This window comes from Protopterus annectens, chromosome 16.part0, assembly GCF_019279795.1.
Source record: "Protopterus annectens isolate FY-2018-M chromosome 16.part0, PAN1.0, whole genome shotgun sequence".
Taxonomy (NCBI): domain Eukaryota; kingdom Metazoa; phylum Chordata; order Ceratodontiformes; family Protopteridae; genus Protopterus; species Protopterus annectens.
The window spans coordinates 457,996,472-458,015,764 of record NC_056750.1 but is presented as its reverse complement, the minus strand read 5'-3'; the positions used below and the strand labels follow the sequence as shown (position 1 = coordinate 458,015,764).

The window sequence follows — 19,293 nt, the reverse complement described above, 5'->3', positions numbered from 1 at the left end:
TGTACCACATAAGTGGTGGTGTCGGTCTTTACCATTATTTGTCTTGGATGAATGTAGTCCTTGAAGGCTGTCAGAGCATTCTGTACAGCTAACATTTTTTTTTGATTGATATGAAGGTGCATTTGATTTGGGTTCCATTTGCCCTAAATGCACTTCTCTGCCAGGTGAGCCCCCCCCCCCATGTATAGTCTGAGGGGTCTTTAGTCAGGGTTTAGGCAGCAGGAGGTAGTGTGAATGGCAGTCCCTTGCTTTGGTGGCAGGCCTCTGGCCACCATAGAAACTCCAGGCGTAGGAAAGGTACGACAGGAATCATTGTTTCCAGGTTGTGACAATGTTTAAGTATCACTAAAGTTTCCTCATATGCAGTCTTGTATATGGAATTAAAAGAATGCAGGAGGCCATGAACCCCAAGGTTTGCAGTATGCGTCTTGCAGATAGCAGGGTTTTTGTGGCCACTTGTTTGAAGTAAGTTACCAAATAAATTTGCTTTTCTGGCATGAGGAAAGCCATCTGGGCAGTTGTAATCAAGCTTGCACCCAGGAATGTAATCTGCTGAGGGGACACCAGTTGTGATTTCTTTTAGTTTATGGTGTACCCTAGACATGTTAGAACCCTTTTTACAAATGCCAGATGATTTATAAGTATGGCCTGGTTTTCTGCCCGAGTTAGACAATCATCCAGGTATGGATATATTTGGATATTTCTTTGCCTGCAAAACGCAATTACTGGGGCCAGGCACTTTGTGAATACCCTGGGTGCAGAAGACAAGCCAAAGGGCAGTGCTGAGAACTGATAATGCAAGTAGCCTGTTTTGAAGAGTAGGTATCTTCTGCAAGATTCCCTGATTGAGATATGCAGATAAGCTTTAAAATCTACAGTTGCCAACCAGGCATCTTTGCCTAGCATAGGAAGTAACTGGTGAAGAGTAAGTATCTTGAATTTTAAAATGTCCATAAAGGTGTTTAGAGTAGACTGGTCCAGAATTGGACGCCATTATTTGTCTTTTCTGGGTACCAGGAAAAGCCTTGAATAGAAGCCTTGCCCCTTTTCCTCTTCTGGTACCGGTTGAAAAGCCCCCATAGTTAAGAGGGAAAGTACTTGTTTCTGAGCCTCTGCCCAATGATTTTGGGGCACGTCTGGCCACACGTTTGGTGTTGGCAACATGTGGAAATGAAATCTGTATCCCTGGGACACTATTTAAAACCCATTTGTCCTGGGTTACGAGTTCCCAGTTTTTTGCATGAAGTGCAATCTTTCCCCCCAAAGGGGTGGCTAAAAGGCAAGTGCTTGATAATTTTAAAGGAAAGTCATTGAGACAGTTTACCATGAGGGGGTTGTCTTGTTAATTCCAGATTTGGAAGTGGAGGCCTCCCATTGCTTAGTTCCAAGAGTCCCCTGGGACTAAAACCTGGTGCATTTGGTGTGTCTGGGTTTGGCTTAAGTGGATCTGGAAGCAGCTGGAAAGGACCAATTCTTACTAGGCCAGTGCCTACTAAATCCTGGAGGTTGCACTTGTAAGTGATCTTTTACAGTTTGCATAGATTTAGCTTTATCTTCCATCTTTTTTTAAAACGTCTTCAGCCTTATTGCCAAAGAGGCGGTCGTGATTTAAAGGAGCATCCAACAATTTTGCTTTAACATGATCAGGCAGAGATTGTTCCTTAAGCCAAGCATGACTTCTAAGCACAGACCCAGTAACAGCAGCCCTGCAAGAGGCCTCTAAAGAATCAAAACCACATTGCGAAGTATGTTTTCCAACTTGTTCAGCAGAATGCAATGAATCCTGTAAATATTTACTTTCCACACAGTCAGAAATAATCATTTTCTGTTTAAGCAATTCAATAACATGCTGTTGATATTTTAACATATGAAATTGGAAGTTTAAAGCCCTGATTGCAAGGTTGCAGAAGTATAAACCTTTTTACCCCATCTATCCAGAGCCCTGCAGTCTATCAGAAGGGGTAGGATTTTTAGCAGTAGAAGCCTTAATGCCCTTGGGCCCCTGAGAAATGGCTTCTGGATCCGCAACAGGATTTTTGAAAAGTAACTCTCAGGAACCCTGTAGTATCAGTCAGGTTTACTAGGAGCCCGAGGCAGGGAATCAGGGGCCATACTGGATTCCGAAAACACATCAACAATGTCTAGTACAGGAGGTATAGCCAAAGGCCTATGCTGAGGTAGAAGAAAATCCCTAAGCCTCCTTTTAGATTAAGAAAACTCCCGACTTTCCCAGTAGAAATGCTCCCTTAAGGTATGTAAAGTTCCCCAAAAAGAAAAGTCCTCAGGGTGGGTGGGAGCAGAGGGAATGGAATCCTCTGCATCAGAATACTCATAAGTAGGTATGGACAAATCCAGGTCATTGGAAGAATTAGAAGAAAGAGTCCTGATGAGAAGATTTATAGTCAAGCTCAGTCCTAGGCCTCTTACAGTGTGTGTGTGTGTGTGTGTGTGTGTGTGTGTGTGTGTGTGTGTGTGTGTGTGTGTGTGTGTGTGGGGTTTGACTACCTCAGATTAGAGTAGTAAGATCTTCAGCCATTTTGATCATTTTTTCTTTTTAGGCATAGGGGCCTGAACATGCGGCCTGGGCATCAGTTTTTTAGACTGAGATTGAGATTTAGGCCTTAGCATAGAAGGTGGAGTCTGTTTAATATGCAGGTCTGTAGGCCTGAATACACCCTCAGAAGCCAGTGCCTGCAAAGCAGCTCCAGACCCATCCAAGGTATAGACATCCACCGGTTCCATAGGTGAAGCATCTCGCAGCATGCTGGACTCCAAATGGGTGAGAGTCAGAAGTAGCGGGTATCGGGGGCTGTGAAAGTGCCTCAATGAGTACCAGCGAACTGGCAATTGGCTTAGAAGCGTCGTCGGCAGTTTTGGACCTAGACGGCCTTTTTCTTTGCATTTTTTTGGAATTCTGGAAGTCTGATGGGTAACCGAAGTCATTGCTGGATAAGTAAACAGAGAACCAAAATATTTAGAGGCAAAATTGTACAGATGGATAGTGCGCCGATTAAATAAAGCACAAAAAGTACAGTTTTGTACCTACCATAAATGTAGATGTTAGAGTGCTAATACAGCTGCAGTAATCACATATGGGTTCTCTGCCGTCAGGCGGTCCCTCGGTCGGCCGAATTCCAAAGTCTTGGTCCAGCTTTGGCTGTTGTCGCTTTCTTTACTGACGTCAGTGCGACAGGGGTATAAGACACAGCCATATTCTTCAGTCTTTTCTTGCCCCAGATGTCAGGTGCCCCCAGAAGGAAGGCAATACATAAATCATATATAAAAATATATTAAAGCAATGCAATGTAATCAAAAAACAGTAGTTGCAAGCAAGTACACCATAAGAGGATAACCCAATTAGGTTGTAAAAGGAGGTGTTAGCCACTAGTCCTTTACCAAGAGGGGAAGGAGGGAGGGAAACCTGTACTGCAGCTGTATTAGCACTAACATCTACATTTATGGTAGGTACAAAACTGTACTATGTTCATTGGGCATACAGCTGCAGTAATCACATATGGGTAGAATCCCAAAGCTACGCACAGGGTGGTAGGCACTAGGTGGAACTGGGATGAGCCAGAATGCCCTGCAACACAGCAGTGGCAAAGCCTGCTCTAGTTTTGGAATATAAAGGCAGGTGGTAGTGTTTTGTGAAGGTATGCACAGAACTCCAAGTGGCTGCCTCCAAAATATCTTTGGTAGGAACTCCTCTGAGGAAGGCTGTAGAGGTAGCTGTGGCCCTGGTGGAGTGGGATATGATGCCTGTAGGGACAGATTTCCCATGATAGGAGTAACAAAATCGTATGCAGTGGCCTATCCATTTTGAAATTGTCTGTTTGGTAACAGGCTTCCCTTGAGCTCCTACAGCATAGGACACAAAGCTGTTCTGATTTCCTGAAAGGCTTTGTTCTGTCCAAATAATAAAGTAGCTGCCTATGGATGTTTAAGGAATGTAGCAGCCTTTCCCCTTTGTTTTGAGGATTGGGGTAAAAGGTAGGCAAGTGTATGGCTTGATTCAAAGCTACCCTGGAGAACACTTTAGGCATAAATGACGGATTGGTTCGAAGGGAAACCCTGTCCTGATGGAAGATGAGAAAGGGCTGCACAGCCATGAGGGCTTGTAGCTTCGAAACCCTACGAGCTGAAGTAATGGCCAGAATGAAAGCGGTTTTCCAGGACAAATATTGCAAATCTGTTGAGGGAGCTGGTTCAAAGGGAGGCAATGTTAATTTTTCTAGAATGTAATTAAGATCCCAGGCTGGCACTGGTAGTATCCTTGGTGGTCTTATATTCTTAGCCCCTCTGAGGAACCGTCTTAAAAGCGGGTGAGAGAATAACTGTGGATCCGTGTTGAATTCTGCAGAAATGGCTGAGGCATGGATTTTTATGGAGGAAAATGAAAGCCCACTGTTCAGCAGCTCAGCTAGATACTGTAATACCAGAGGCAAATTTAGTTTTCTAGTATCCTGGCCTTTTTTCTCATTCCAGGAGCAAAACAGTTTCCATTTTGCGGAGTAGGCCTTTCTAGTTGGCCTTCTGGCCTCCAGAATGATGTCCTGCACCTCTTTGGGGAGTAGGATCTGTTGTGGTGTTAAGGAATTTTCCATGCAGCGAGATTGAGTGTTTTCAGCTGACTGTGAAGAGTTTTGTAGCTGTGCCGAGTCAGCAGAAGAGGCATTAGAGGTAGAAACCAGGGAGGAGTATGTGTTAGGCTCCTCAGGAGTGGGTACCAGTGCTGTCTTGGCCAGTCTGGAGCAATCAGCATCATCTTCGGATTGTCTGCTCTTGCTTTCAAGAGCACCTTGGGCAGAAGAAGCAGAGGTAGGAAAGCGTACACTGTCCATGCTGTCCAACTGAATGAAAGGGCATCCACTCTCCAGGCCTTTGGATGGAAGGTCCTTGAACAAAACTTTTCCAATTGATACCTGTGGGAGGCGAAGAGATCTAGGTCTGGCCTTCCCCATGCTTGGATTATCTGTGTAAACACCCGAGGATGCAACTTCCATTCGTGCGGATCTGTCACATTTCTGCTTAGACTGTCTGCCAGCGTCTGCCAGCGTGTTTTCCAAACCTGGCAAGTACTGTGCTTGAAGTTCGATTTGCCATTCCACAGCCAAGTTCCAAAGTGTCATGGCTAGTCTGCACAGGGGGTATGAATGTGTTCCTCCTTGTTTATGTACCACATTACTGTGGTGTGGTCTGTTCTCAATAATTGTCCTGGATGCAGGAGGTCCTTGAATGCTGCAAATGCATTTATCACTGCTAGCATTTCTTTTTGGTTGATGTGAAGGTGCTTTTCCTTTTGGGACCATTTGCCCTGAATGCACCTATCAGTCATGTGCGCCCCCCAGGCGTAATCTGAGGCGTCTGTTGTGATGACTTGATTTGCTTGAGGCTTGCAGAATGGGAGACCTGTGTTTGTTTGACATGCTTGGGCCCACCATAGAAACTCCTTTTGCAAACATGGAATTATTGGTATTATTGTTTCCAAATTGTGGCTGTGCTGAGACCATAGGTTTTTTAGGTACCACTGAAGTTCTCATATGCAACTTTGCACATGGGATTAAAGGAATGCAAGATGCCATGAAGCCCAGAGCCTGCAGGATTTTCCTTGCAGTAAGCCTGGTACAATTTGCTAGTATTTTGAAGTACTGAGTTAGTTGCCCCCGTTTTTCTGGTGTGAGGTAGGCCATCTTGGTGTTTGTGTCCAAGTTGGCACCCAGGAAAGTTATTTTCTGAGATGGTGTTAGCCTGGATTTCTCTTTGTTGATTGTGGATCCCAGAGAATTCAGTAACCGTATTGCATAAGCCAGATATTCCAGAAGTTTGTGCTTGCTGTCCGCTTGGATCAGGCAGTCGTCCAAATAAGGGTAAATTTGTATCCCTTGAAGTCAGTAGTAGGCGATTACTGATGCCAGGCATTTCGTGAATACTCTGGGCGCAGTAGATAAGCCAAAGGGCAATGCAGAGAATTGATAGTGGATTGAACCTGCAAGAAGTCTGAGGTATCTTCTGCAGCTTTGTCTGACTGGGACATGCAGGTATGCCTCCTTGAGGTCCAATGTTACCAGCCAAAACCCCTTGCCCAGCATGGGAAGAAGCTGCTGTAATGTGAGCATCTTGAATTTTGGTGCAGTAGAAATGTATTTAGGATGGATAAGTCCAAAATGGGTCTCCAGTCGGTTCCTTTCCTTGGTACCAGAAATAGTCTGGAATAAAAACCTTGACCTTGTTCGTGAGTAGGTACCTCTTTAATAGCTTTCATGTCCATGAGTTTTGAAATTTGTATTTGTGCCTCTGCCCTTTGTGTGGCAGGTTTGGCATGCCTCTCATTTTTGGAAGAGTGTGAAAATGAAATCTGTAGCCTCTGTTTATAATGTCCAGGATCCATTTGTCTGTTGTGATAATATGCCAATTTCTTGTAAATAATGCCAGCTTTCCTCCCAAGGGAGCTGCCAGCTGAGACTTGCTTGGCATAAAAAGGAGGAAGTCATTGGGCTTGTTTTCTGTATTGTTGTACACCATCTTCGCCACCTCTTGGTGCTGGAGTTTGCCATTGTCGGCCTCTATATGATCCTTGAGATTGTCCTCTGCCCCTTGTGCGCCTGTATCTACCTCTTTGGGGCTTGTCCGTGGCTGGAAAGGACCAGTTTTTAGAAGGCAAATTTCTGCTAAAACGAGGTGGTTGTACCTGTAGAAAAGCCTTGACAGTTTGCATAGATTTAGCTTTTTCTTCCATTTTACGTAGTATCTCCTCAGCATTAGTACCAAATAGTACATCCTTTTGTAAAGGAGCATCTAGTAGTTTAGCTTTAACATGATCAGGCAAGCTTTGTTCCCCAAGCCAATCATGTCTACGAATGACTGATCCTGTAACAGCAGCTCTACTTGAGGCCTCTAAGGCATCATAGCCACATTGTAAAGTGCGTTTACCCACTTGTTCTGCACTATGCATCATAACCTGCAATTCCTTCAAATCTGGTTGATCAGGTTGAGACATTTTATTTCTTAATTGAGATAACAGAAACTGCTGGTATTTAAGCATATGGAACTGACAATTTAAGGCCCTCATGGCTAGGGTGGCAGAGGTGTATACCTTTTCCCCCCACCTTTCTAAGGATCTAGATTCTCTTTCGGAAGGTAGTGGATTCTTGGCAGTAGAGGCCTTCATTCCCTTGGGGCCTTGAGAAATGGTTTCAGGGTCAGCATTATGGCTTTTGAAAAGAAATTGGCGAGAGTTAGGAACTCTGTAGTACCTATCAGGTTTGACTGGAGCAGGAGGCAGGGAATCCGGACTAAGACGAGCCTCCGAGTAAACATCATAAAGTATGTCCAAGACAGGAGGTATAGCCAGCGGTCTGTGTTGAGGTAACAAAAGAAATTCCCTAAGCCTTTTCTTGGAATCAGAAAAGTCTTGGCCTTCCCAATGGAAGTGCTCCCTCAAGGTGTGCAAGGTTTCCCCAAAAGAGAAATCCTCTGGGGGAGATACAGAAGGAATGGACTGTTCTGCATCTGAATCTTCATAAGGGGAGTACGAGTGCTCCTCTACATCAGAATGTTTTGAGAAAATGGAGCCCTGTTCAGAAGAGGGAGAATCTTCCTCCACTCTGGGTCTCTTGTCTGGAGGGGGTTGGGAACCCCTGATAAGGGTAATCAAATCCTCAGCCATACTTAGTATCTGCTTTTTAGGCATGGGGCCTGGGGATGGGCCCTGAGCAACAGGCCTCTTGGGATGCATGGCTGATTTGGACTTAGTAAAGGCCTTAATGGAAAAGGAAGATGAGGGCCTAAAGACACCCTGGGTGGAAGTGGACCTGTCCACATTAGGAGACAACACTCACAGTGGCTTCGGTGGTTGTAGTCTGAGTAAGGGCAGAGGCACCTGCGGTCTCAGGTACAGAAGACACTGCCAAAGAAGTGTCGTCGGTAGTCAGGGACTGCAAAGGCATCTCGCTGAGAACCGGACCATGTGCAGTCGGTTTTGGCATGGTGTCGGTCCTTGTCCTTGCGTTTTTTGGACAAAACGGTAGTCGGAGTCTCCAACGACATTTTATAATCAAAGGCTTTACCAAAATAATGTTGGGCGAACTCCGCCCGACGCTTAACAGTGCATTTATTGAAAGTAGCAAAAAATAGACAGCCCGAGACGTCGTGGTCTGGGCCTAAACAAGGTATGCAGAGGGAATGGAAATCCTTATGCGGCATTTGCTTCCCACAAGAAATACAATTGTTAACTTTGTCTGACATCGGTCTGAGGCAAGAAACGTTTCCCCAATGGGGTACTTAGCTTTAAAGACTACTTCGGTTTCCAATTTTTCGTAAATTCAGGAGCTGGCCGACCGGCATTTGCGAACTGCTTCTGCTTCGGGCACCGCGCGGCAAAAAAGACTGAAGAAAATGGCGTCGGCTGTGTCTTACATACCCCTGTCGCACTGACGTCAGGAAAGAAAGCGACAACAGACGCTGGACCAAGACTTTGGAATTCGGCCGACCGAGGGACCACCTGACGGCAGAGAACCCATATGCGATTACTGCAGCTGTATGCACGATGAACATCAGACAGCAAGGTACGTCGTGGTCAGGGCCTAAGCAAGGAATACAGTACAAATAAAATCTTTGAGGTATTTGCCTTCCACAAGTAATGCAATTAACTTTACGGACATCGATAAGGAGCAAGAAAAAGTTTCCCCAACGGGGTACTTAGCTTTAAGTTGAAGACTTCGGTTCTGAAACTCGAAAATGAAAATTTCAGGAGTCGGCTGACCGGCACTTGCGAACTGCTTCTGCTTCGGGCACCGCATGGCAAGAAAGACAGATGTAATGGCGCCGGCTGCATTTATACCCCTGCCAACCTGATGTCATGGAAGGGACAGCAACCGACACAGGACCCAACACTTTCTTAATCAGGCCAACCTGCCAGCAGATTACCCAAATGTAATTACCAATGGTGAAACACGAAGGACATCCAAGGTACTTGAAACAAGTAATACAATGGGAGGATGCTAAGTAGGTTAATGAACATCAACCACATCATGGATTGAGACTTACTGACAGATGATGGAGAAAAATACTAAGTGAAAGACCAACTTTTGTGAAGTTTCTAGTGAAACAAATGTTCTCATTAAAATAGATAAGCAAGGCATACAAGAGTTTACACAACTAAGAATTTGTAAGAGCTTAGAAAAGACGGGAGAAGAGAAAGGGCAAAAATTATGAAGGAAAAATGAAAAAACATTTGTAGGGTAGGGCACCTACAAAAAAAAAAAACAACAAAAACACAAAATGCAAGACAGTTCAGGATGTGCATGGGAAATGTTTGCATAGGTATTTTTATATGGGCGGTAGACATCAAAAGACACCCCCCCCCCCCGTAATCTGTGGAGTAGGTGGAGATGTCAAGGGGAAGAGAAAAAACTGGGAAAATGCATTTTCGGACTGTTCAGAGAAGAGTGATTTTCAATGCACCTTACAAAATGCTTCAATACAAATGTTGGGGAAACCTAATCAAGCAGCTAAGGACATGTTGCTTTTGAATTGCTGTTTAAGGTTAAAAGTGCTATGACATAAGCAAGGCCTTATTACATACAAGGCTGTTGGAAAACACAGAAACAGAAAATGGAAATCCAAGACTAAACCAGCTTTAACGGCTATACTATGTACTGGGATTTTTAAAGAGAAACAGCCTATCGACTCCTTTCATTTCCAATCGCTCTCCCTTTTTTTCCTTTCTTATAGCTCAACCTATTCACCTTTCACTATTCTACTCTCTTGCTCTAATTCTTCCTACCTCTCACCTCATGAAACTTGAGTCCACAAGTGCCTGCATGCCAAATTATACATATGCACTCAAATACTTGTTTCAATTTCATTCAGTGCTTCGTTACAATGCCTTGCTCAAATGTTACTATTCTGTCTTCTATATTACTATCAGAGTAGTTTTGAAAATTGTACTGCACTTAACTTTTTTGATATTAGCTTTGTAATAATTGTATATGGAGCTTATCTCCCCAGTACTCCATAAGTAAGAAAATAAGTAAAAATAATTAAGTAAAAGTAAAAAAGTAAATGAGTAAAGTAAATAAGTAAAAGTAAATAAGTACATAAAATAGTATACTGAGGACGAATGCATATGAAAAAAGGTTAAGATTAAGCGTGATGTTAAAGGATTAGAGGGTATTAAAACATGAAAGCATGATGTAAAAACTAATACTGACATTATGGGGGAAAACGTACCGTGCAATTAAAGTATTTGCACACTTCCCGATTTATTTTTTTTGCATGTTTGTCACTTAAATGTTTCAGATCAAACAAATGTAAATTACACAAAGATAACCCAAGTAAACACAAAATGCAGTTTGAGTGATTTTATTTAAGGGGAAAAACCTATCCAAACCTGCATGGCCCTATGCGAAAAAGTAATTGCCCCCTAAACCTAATAACTGGTTGTGCCACCCTTAGCAGCAACTGCAATAAAGCATTTGCGATAACTGGCAGTGAATCTTTCACATCGCTGTTGAAGAATTTTGGCCTACTCTTCTGTGCAGAATTGTTTTAATTCAGCTATATTGGAGGGCTTCCAAGCATGAACTACCTTTAAGGTCATGCCACAGCATCTCAATTGGATTCAAGTACTGACTTTGACTAAGCAACTCCAAAACCTTCATTTTGTTTTTTTAGGCCATTCAGAGGTAGACAGTGTGTTTTGGATCATTGTCCTGCTACAGAAACTAAGTGCGCTGCACCTTGAGGTCACAAACTGATGGCCTGACATTCTCCTTAAAGATATTTTGGTACAGACCATAATTCATGGTTCCATCAATCATCTCGCTGTCCAGGTCCAGAAGCAGCGAAGCAGCCCCAGACCATCAAACTACCACCACTACGTCTGTTGGCATGATCTTTTTCTGAAATGTTGTTACTTCTATGCCAGATATAAAGGAATGGACACTTCACACAAAGTTGAACTTTTGTTTAGTCAGTCCATAGAATATTTTCCCCAAAAGTCTTGGGGATCAAAGTGTTTAAGCAAAAGTGAGACGAGCCTTTATGTTATTTGGTCAACAGTGGTTTTATCCTTGGAAATCTGCCATGCATGCCATTTTTGCCCAGTCTCTTTCTTATGGTTGACTTATTAACACTGACATTAACCTGAGGCCTGCAGTTCTTTAGATGTTGTTTTGGGTTCTTTTGTGACTTCTTGGATGAGTCATCGCTGCATTCCTGGGGTAATTTTTGTAGGCTGGCCACTACTGGAAAAGTTCACCACTGTTCCACGTTTTCTCCATTTGTGAATAATGCCTCTCACTGTGGTTCGTTGGAGTCCCAAAGTTTTAGAAATGGCTTTGTAACCTTTTCCAGACTGATAGAGGTCAATTAATTTGTTTCTCATCTGTTCCGGAATTTCTTTAGATTGCAGCTTGAAGTCTTCCTTTTTGGGATCTTTTGACATACTTAACTTTGTCTGACAGGTTCTAATTAAGTGATCTCTATTCAACAGGTCTGGCAGTAATCGTGCCTGGGTGTGGCTAGTGAAATTGAACTCCGCTTTAACAAAAATGCAATTAACCAGTTACTGCAGGATTTAACAAGAGGGGCAATTACTTTTTTCACATAGGGCCGTGTAGGGTTGGATAGTTTTTTTTCTATAATACATAAAATCTTAAACTGCATTTTGTTTACTTGGGTTATCTTTGTCTATTTGTCTAATATTTAATATTTAAATTTGATGACCTGAAACATTGAAGTGCAGCAAACATACAAAAAAATAAGAAATCAGGCAGGGGGCAAATACATTTTCATTACACTGTATAATGCATGAAGATATCAATAGAAAATGTTCTTGAATTATCATTAAACATGCACAAAGACAGGTTGCAAGTCAAAGCATGAATAAACAAACTTGTGAAACAAAAAAAAAAAGGGGGAAATTCTCTTTAATAAGGGGGAGAGCAGATGTTCTTCAGTTGCATGCACTGAATTCCGCATGTGTGCCCACCTCATTTCACTGCATGCACCTACAGATGCAAGTTAGGCACTGGAAAGCAGTAGACTAGAAGAAAAGTAATAAGTTGAAGTTCTATCTAATAACTGCTATTCCAGTATTCACCCCTTAAAAGGAGAAAACAAAACTACTTCAAGGACAAGCAAAAATTCAGCAATACTGTACCTTTTCAGGCTTCACGTCTATTCTACTTACAGCAAAGAAAAAATAAATCAAAATTTGAACAAATATTCAATTTAAGCCACTGTTCCATCTTTCTTCTACAGTTGCAGTTAAAGGAATTGCTGGTGGTGGCAAAATAAGGATTTTCTTGCCCTTCATTTACTCATTCTCTGACTAACACCATAATCCAAGTCAGAGTTGGGGGTAGCATACGCAGAAAAGGAACAGATGCAAGGCAGTGAAGCCAATCCTAAACAGGAGTGCCACTCCAAGGGATGGGCGTACACACTCCCAAAAAGGCATACATAACCAAAAGAATTAGTGAAACTCCAAAAAGCATGTACAACCCACTACTGGGACGCAGAATGAATCCACAAGGAAAACCCCACACAGTTGGAACAAACTAAGAATCAAGCACAATAATGCAGTACCTAACTGATGAACCAACATGCAGTCCTGTTGGAGAAATTTTCAACCTGTAGATACTTCCTAACAAAAAGACTCTAATACAAATTTATTTCTTAACTTATGAACTGTTTTTTCCACTTAAAATTTCTTCTGTTCTGACCATCTTCTGTTCTGACCATCTAACAACTAATGTCTAATAATCTACTACAGGCAACAGATTGTGGATTTTATTACTGGCCTCCATAAGGTGGCCAGATTTCTAAAAGGAATTTACTTAATAGCATGCAGCTTCCCATAGCTAGCTACTAGGATATATAAAAGCTACACATCCCATATACTCCAAATATTGCATATAATTATATTTACACACAAAAATAGATGAAGTATCAGGGTATTTTACAATTTCTAACCTTAAAACTGTCCAAATGCTATGTTGGCTGAGAACTCCTACCAGTATGATCTGATCACCCCAAATGGGTATCTTTCTCAAACGTACAATTTTCCTGCAGCAAGCAGAGAGGCAAAATGAAGCACACATTACCCACAACTGCAGCATTACTTAACCTTCCAGACGTGAATCATTACTTTAAATCTAACCACAGTGAATAGAAAACAGAATTCAAATTACCAAACTGTTAAGATCAGTAATTTGACGGCCAATTTCCTTTCTAGTTTGATGACCATTTAGGGTGCACAGTTCTCTACAAAGATAAAGTATCAATATATAAAAAAAAGTTAACTCACCATAACGTTCCATTTTTGTTGTCCATCTCGCCATTCATTCTTACAATGATGGGATCTGCTCAGACTTGGCCATATACTTAGCTGAAAGTCTCAAACCTGGCTCGGGGAAAGAAGGTTTCCCACAATGCAGTGGTGTAATTCCCCAGAACTTGTTTGCTGCTAATACTGAGCAGTATTGTACACTATATACATATCTACAAACATATAAACATGTATCCAAGTCCATACTATACGTTCTGGAAGAAGAAACAAACTAAGACAAAAAATTCATGAAAGCATTAAAAAGCCTACCAGGTCCACAAGGAGTCTTTGGCAGTGAGAAGGAGAGAGGGTTCGTAAGAATGAATGGCAGGATGGACAACTAACATGGAATGCTCTGGTGAGTTCATAACTTCATGTTATATTGTCCTAACTCGCCTTCATTCTTACAATGATGGGACAGTGTCCCTAGCACCTTTTCCCTGTGTGGCTCATGGCAGCACACCTTTAAGCACCGTGGAACCAAAGGATGCCCTGTCCCTGGACGCCAAATCCACTTTGTAATGAGTAATCTAGATCAAGTAGCTGCTGCATAATTATCCATGGGAATTCTGGTTTGAAAAGCAGACGACATACCATTGCTCTAGTGGAATGAGCCTTCAACTTTGAAAGGTAAATCTGTGATTTGAGTTATAGATGAAAGTAATACAATTTGAAAGCCAATTAGAAAGCAGTTTTTGAGACTGAGGATCGATTTTTTGCATCAGAGAAGGCTACAAATTAGTCATTTTCTGAAGTCTTTGGTTCTATGTAAATAGAAACAGTGGTCTATGCATGTCTAGTTGATGTAATTTATGCTCCGCCTTATTGCTATGATTACATAAAAACACTCAAGTCCTACGGATTGGTTTTTGTTGTTTGGAGAAGAGATTTAGGTAGAAAGGATGGGTTTGTATGTAAGGATACCCTATCATTATGAAAAAATCAAACATGGCGGTTTAATAGAAAAAAAACTTGTAATTCTGACACCATTCTAGCTGACGTATAACCACTAGAAACAATGTCTTCCAGGAAAGGAACTTGAGGTCGGAAGATGAATAGAACTCGAAGGAAGGTAACATGAGATGAGAACAAACCAAATTTAGATCCCAAGGAGAAAAGGGTTCCTTAAAAGGGAGTCTTAAGGAGGCACCTTTTAAGAAGGCTCTACACAATCTATGGGACATGAAGATGGAAGTAGAATCAGATATGAAAATTTGAAATTGCAGCAAGTTGAACCTTCAAGGTTGCTACAGCTGAGCCTTGTTGAAACAGTTCCGCCAAAAATTCCAAAACAGAATGAAAAGGTGCAGAGAAAGGATCGATACTCCTATCTTGTGCCCAAAGGGAAAACCTCTTCCACTTACTAGACTTGAGCTTTCTAGTGGAGGTGTTGTGCGAGGATATTAAAATGTCTAACTGTAGGAGTGAAACTGTGAAGCCCGACTAAACTGGGAAGTGGAGCAGCCAAGCTGTCAGTTTTTGGAGTGTGGAGAGAAGAATGAAGCTCCCCTGACATACGAGTCAGCAGACCTGGCACTGGTTCCAGAAGCCAAGGCTTCTCCTGAAGATGAAGCCACAGGAAGGAAAACCAAACTTGGCGAGGTCAGTAAAGAGCAATGAAAATTATCCTGCTTCCCGAGCATTATGCTTTCGGAATTACTCTGGGTATGAGAGGAAAGGGAGGAAAGATATAGAAGTCCCGTGGGCCAATCATGAGCAAGAGCGCCTCCCCCGGAGGGGGGAGTAGGGTAAAGTAGTTTCTGCACTTGGCATTCATGGAAGAGGCAAAGATTGCAGCAAGGCTGTCCCCATGTTTAGAAAATAATTTCCACTACACTGTGATTGACATACCACTTGAGGCTTTAGGATTGCTCTGCTCAACTTGTCTGCTATAACACTGGACTTCCCCCGGAATGTGCATTGCAATGAGAAAGTGCTGGGAAGAAACTCTCCATTGCCATACTCTTAGGGCTTCTCGATAAAGGGGGTAAGATCTGGTTCACCCCTGCTTGTTTATGTACCAACCACAGACCTTGCCTGACTGAATCGGAATAGTCCCTAGAGGGAGAAAGTCTTCAAGTGCTTGCAAAGCAAGAAGCGCTGCTCTCATCTCCAGAACATTTATATGCGAGCTTCATGTTCTTCCCATGTACCTTGGACTGTTCTTCCCACATAATGCCCCCCAACCCTATGTAGGAAGTGCCTGTGGTCAATGTAGCTATTGGTTGACATGGAACGAAAGGTCTGCCTATTGTCACATGACTGGAGTGTATGCACCATCTTAAGTCATTCTTGCAAGATTCCGTTATTCTTATCAAATAAGACATCAGAAGCTCCTGAAGTGACCAGTGGGAGAAAAGCCATTGAAGAATTCTCATGTGCATTCTGGCAAAAGGGACTAATGTAATCATGGAGGCCATTGTTCCTAGTAACCTTAGAATTATCTTTGCTTTCACTTTGTTCTTGGGAAGGAGGTGAAGTATTTGCCATCTGAGCGCTATAACTCCTTCTGTTAGAAAATATGCTACCATAGATGAAGTGTCTAGATCTGCACCTATGAATGTAATATGGTGACAAGGAAACAAGGCAGATTTTTTGAAAATTTACTGTAATGCCCAACAGATTACAAATATCCAAAGTTAGATCCCTGGCTTGTAGGAGTAGATGCTTAGTGGCGGCAGATGGGAGCCAGTCATACTAATCCTAGACGTCTCATGTGAGCCGTGACTACTGCCATACACTTGGTGCACACACACTGGGGGCTGTAGTGAGACCAAAGGGCAGAGCTCTGAACTGGTAATGACTGGCTCCCAGCCGGAAGCTTAAATGCCTTCTTGATATCCTGTCCATTTTTATGTGGTAGTAACCATCTTGAAGGTCTATAGGAACACATCCAATTGTCTTTCCCTAAAAAGTAAAATATAGACTGCAGTGTCATCATACAGAACTTTGACTTCTTAACAGATTCGCTTAACTTGCTTAGGTCTAATATGCGCCTCCAGTCCCCTGTTCTTTTTGGTACCAAAAATTATCTTGAGTAATTTTCGAATCCTACTTGGTCCGCAGGGACCTCTTGAATGACTCTTGTGGCGCAACTTTTGAATCTCTATAGTTGCTTCTTCCCTTACACTGGGTGGAACATCTGGAATTGTTTTGGTTTGTGGAACAGGTTTGGAAAAAGGGATGGAGTATCCTCTGGATATTATATTTAGTACCCATTTGTCTTTTGTGATAGTTTGCCAGGCTTCTGGTTACATTGATAAAATGTCCCCAGACTGCCTCCAGAGTAGAGAAGTCGGGCTTCGTTTCAGGAGTGCTGATTAAAGGAGTCTGCAAAAGGAATTGTGGTCACCCAGTTTTACGGGCCCCCCCCTGCCTCTGGGGCGGCATCTACCGTTATTACTTCCCCCTCTGCATCTTGGAAAAATCTCTGGGATTTTTTGAATCACATCTTTCTGCTCTTCTGACCTTAAGGATAAAGTCTTGAAGGTACAGAAAAACATACTCCAGTGGCAGAGTTTTCCCTTCCTGCTCGCACTGGATTAGTGTGCCTTTTACTTTAGGTCCAGAGAGTGAGGAACAGTCAAAAGGGGCATTAGTAAAGATAGACTTAAAGGGCTACGCAAAATTGCACAAGTGCATCCAAGAGCGTCTCCTAAGGGAAACTCCGGAACCCGCTGCCCTGCTCACTCCATCTGCTGTGTATGATATGAGCCTCATGGAGGAGTTGACAATGAGGTGGACAGCTGGGAGGAGACCTTCCCATTCACCCCCACAGCTGATGAAACTTGTACAGCATCTCCTAGCTCTTTCAAGAGATATCTTTGTAGCCTCGTAAAATAGGATAAGTTGTTCTGCGATCGCAGTGAGAAAGTTGCTGAAAAGATACTGTTCGCGTATCTGTCCTTCCTTTTGACTAACCAAGGCCATTATTTCATCGAAAAGCGGAGACAATTAGGCTGAAGATTGAGACCCAAACGCCTTTAGGTACACAACTCATCAGAAGGGGTGATGGCCTGCCAGCTGCCTCTGCTTGAGGATCTATAGAATATCTGCAAATGAAATATTGTCAAGAGTACAACCGTGGGGACCCTTCAGACTCATTAAGGTCAGTATCTGAAGTGATGAACTCATCTGGGGAGTCAACATGCTTCCTCTTGCAGGTTCTTTTCCAAGGTGGCTCCTCAAAAGGATATTCTGGGGAGGCCTCAGAGGAGAGGGGTTTGCCCAATGGGGGATCCTGAGGCTCTGGATCTCTGCTGTCTTCAGGAATGGGTGGTCCCAAAACAGTAGCCAGTGCTTTGGGGGCAGGACAAGTACTGGTATTCTTCTGTGGTGCTGAATTGGTAGACAACACACAATCAGCTCAAAGGCGGATCCCGCCAGCTCCAAAGACTCCCACCTGTTCCAAAGAGAGAGAGGAAGGCAATGGAGCCAACGAGATCGGACCGGAGGCTGATGTGGGAGAAAAACTAATCAGAGCAGACGGTCTGAGGAATAGACTCTGCACTGAAGATGGGGGCAGAGAATCCCCCCCCCCCGAAGACAACCAGGGAACATTTACTCCCAAACACAGCAGACTGCACAGAGAGAGTCTGAGCAGATGTCGGCTCAGTAAACACCAAAGGGAGTCTCAGAACCAGCTGGTCCACAGTAAGTGGTACCAAGCACTCTGGCTCTGAAGGACCAGCTTGGCTCAGAGGAGGAACAGTGGGCAGCCTAGGTTCTGAGACCAAATGAGTGGGAGCAGAAAAGAAACTTAGTGAGTGCCAGCGACTTGGAGTCTACATACCACCCATTCAACATCACCAGATAGGGAAGGAGATTGAGACCTATGGAGGACTAGCGATCTCAGTCAGAAGAACCAGTGTAATCTCAATGGACCAGCTCCGAGTGGATGTATCTTGGGGCTCAAAAGGCTTTGGAGCCGAAGTACCAGGCCTATCAACCAAAAGGACTTCCAACAACTGTGGAGCCGAGAAAGTGGTGGCCTTTGAAATTTATGGAAGTTTGACTGGTGGCTCCGACTGAGCCAATGTAGCAGGAGACTGTCTTATGAAACTTATCCTTTTCTGAAGGAGACTAAGAGGAGGAGGAAGAGCTATGAATTTCCTCAAAGGAAGGCTTTAAGAGCCTTTTTAGAATCAACTCGTTACTCCTTTCCTGAAGAACTCGAGCACTACATGAATGACAGAAGGTGCAGTCTTCTTGGAGATGAATGGCACCAAGGCAATAAACAAACATGTCCATCTGTGATGGACATTTTTTGCGAGCACTTTTGACATTTCTTAAAGCCCAAAGGCTTATGTTCTCTCTCTTTTTGGTCTTTAGACATTTTCAAGTTAATACCCTAAAGGCGATAGCAAAACAACAAAGTTTTATTAGCCAAGACTAATATGCTAAAGTTAAATCAAAGGTTACTACATGACAACACAAGGAGCAACAAGCAGGGGAAGAAAAACAGAACCTCTGTTCTAATTTCCAAATAAAACAGTACAAGCCCTCTAACAAACGAGTTATACACTACATGGGATACAAAGGGGCCTAGAAAGCGAAGGCAAAAGCCATGCTAAAGGGGGAAAAAACTACAACTATTTAACAGAGAACAGCAGAGACAAGAGTTAAACCTAACATGACTAAAGCTAAACAAATGCAAAAATAGCAAGTTTTGACAAAGGTAATAGAAAAAAATGCATCACAACTTAGCCACGGCCAAGATGAGCACACCCAACCTCGTAAAGCGGCAAATGAGATCTGGGGAAGTACGCAAGTGCACTGTGGGATACCTTCTTGCCTCGAACCAGGTTTGAGACTTTTAGCCAAGTATTTGGCCGGGCTCCCAAACCCATCATTGTAAGAATGAAGGACAGATAGGACAACATAACATGCATTATTCTCCACCTGCAAAACTGAAAATGGTGTCCAATTCATTTCCAGAAGCTTAAATTAATCTAATCTAC

At 42.9% G+C, this 19,293-nt stretch overlaps 1 protein-coding gene across 1 annotated transcript in view; it reads right to left on the bottom strand.

Annotated features, from left to right (window-relative positions):
- GSN (gelsolin) overlaps positions 1-19,293 on the bottom strand; it is a gene marked incomplete in the record, with an annotated part of 970,219 nt that overhangs the window by 775,729 nt on the left and 175,197 nt on the right.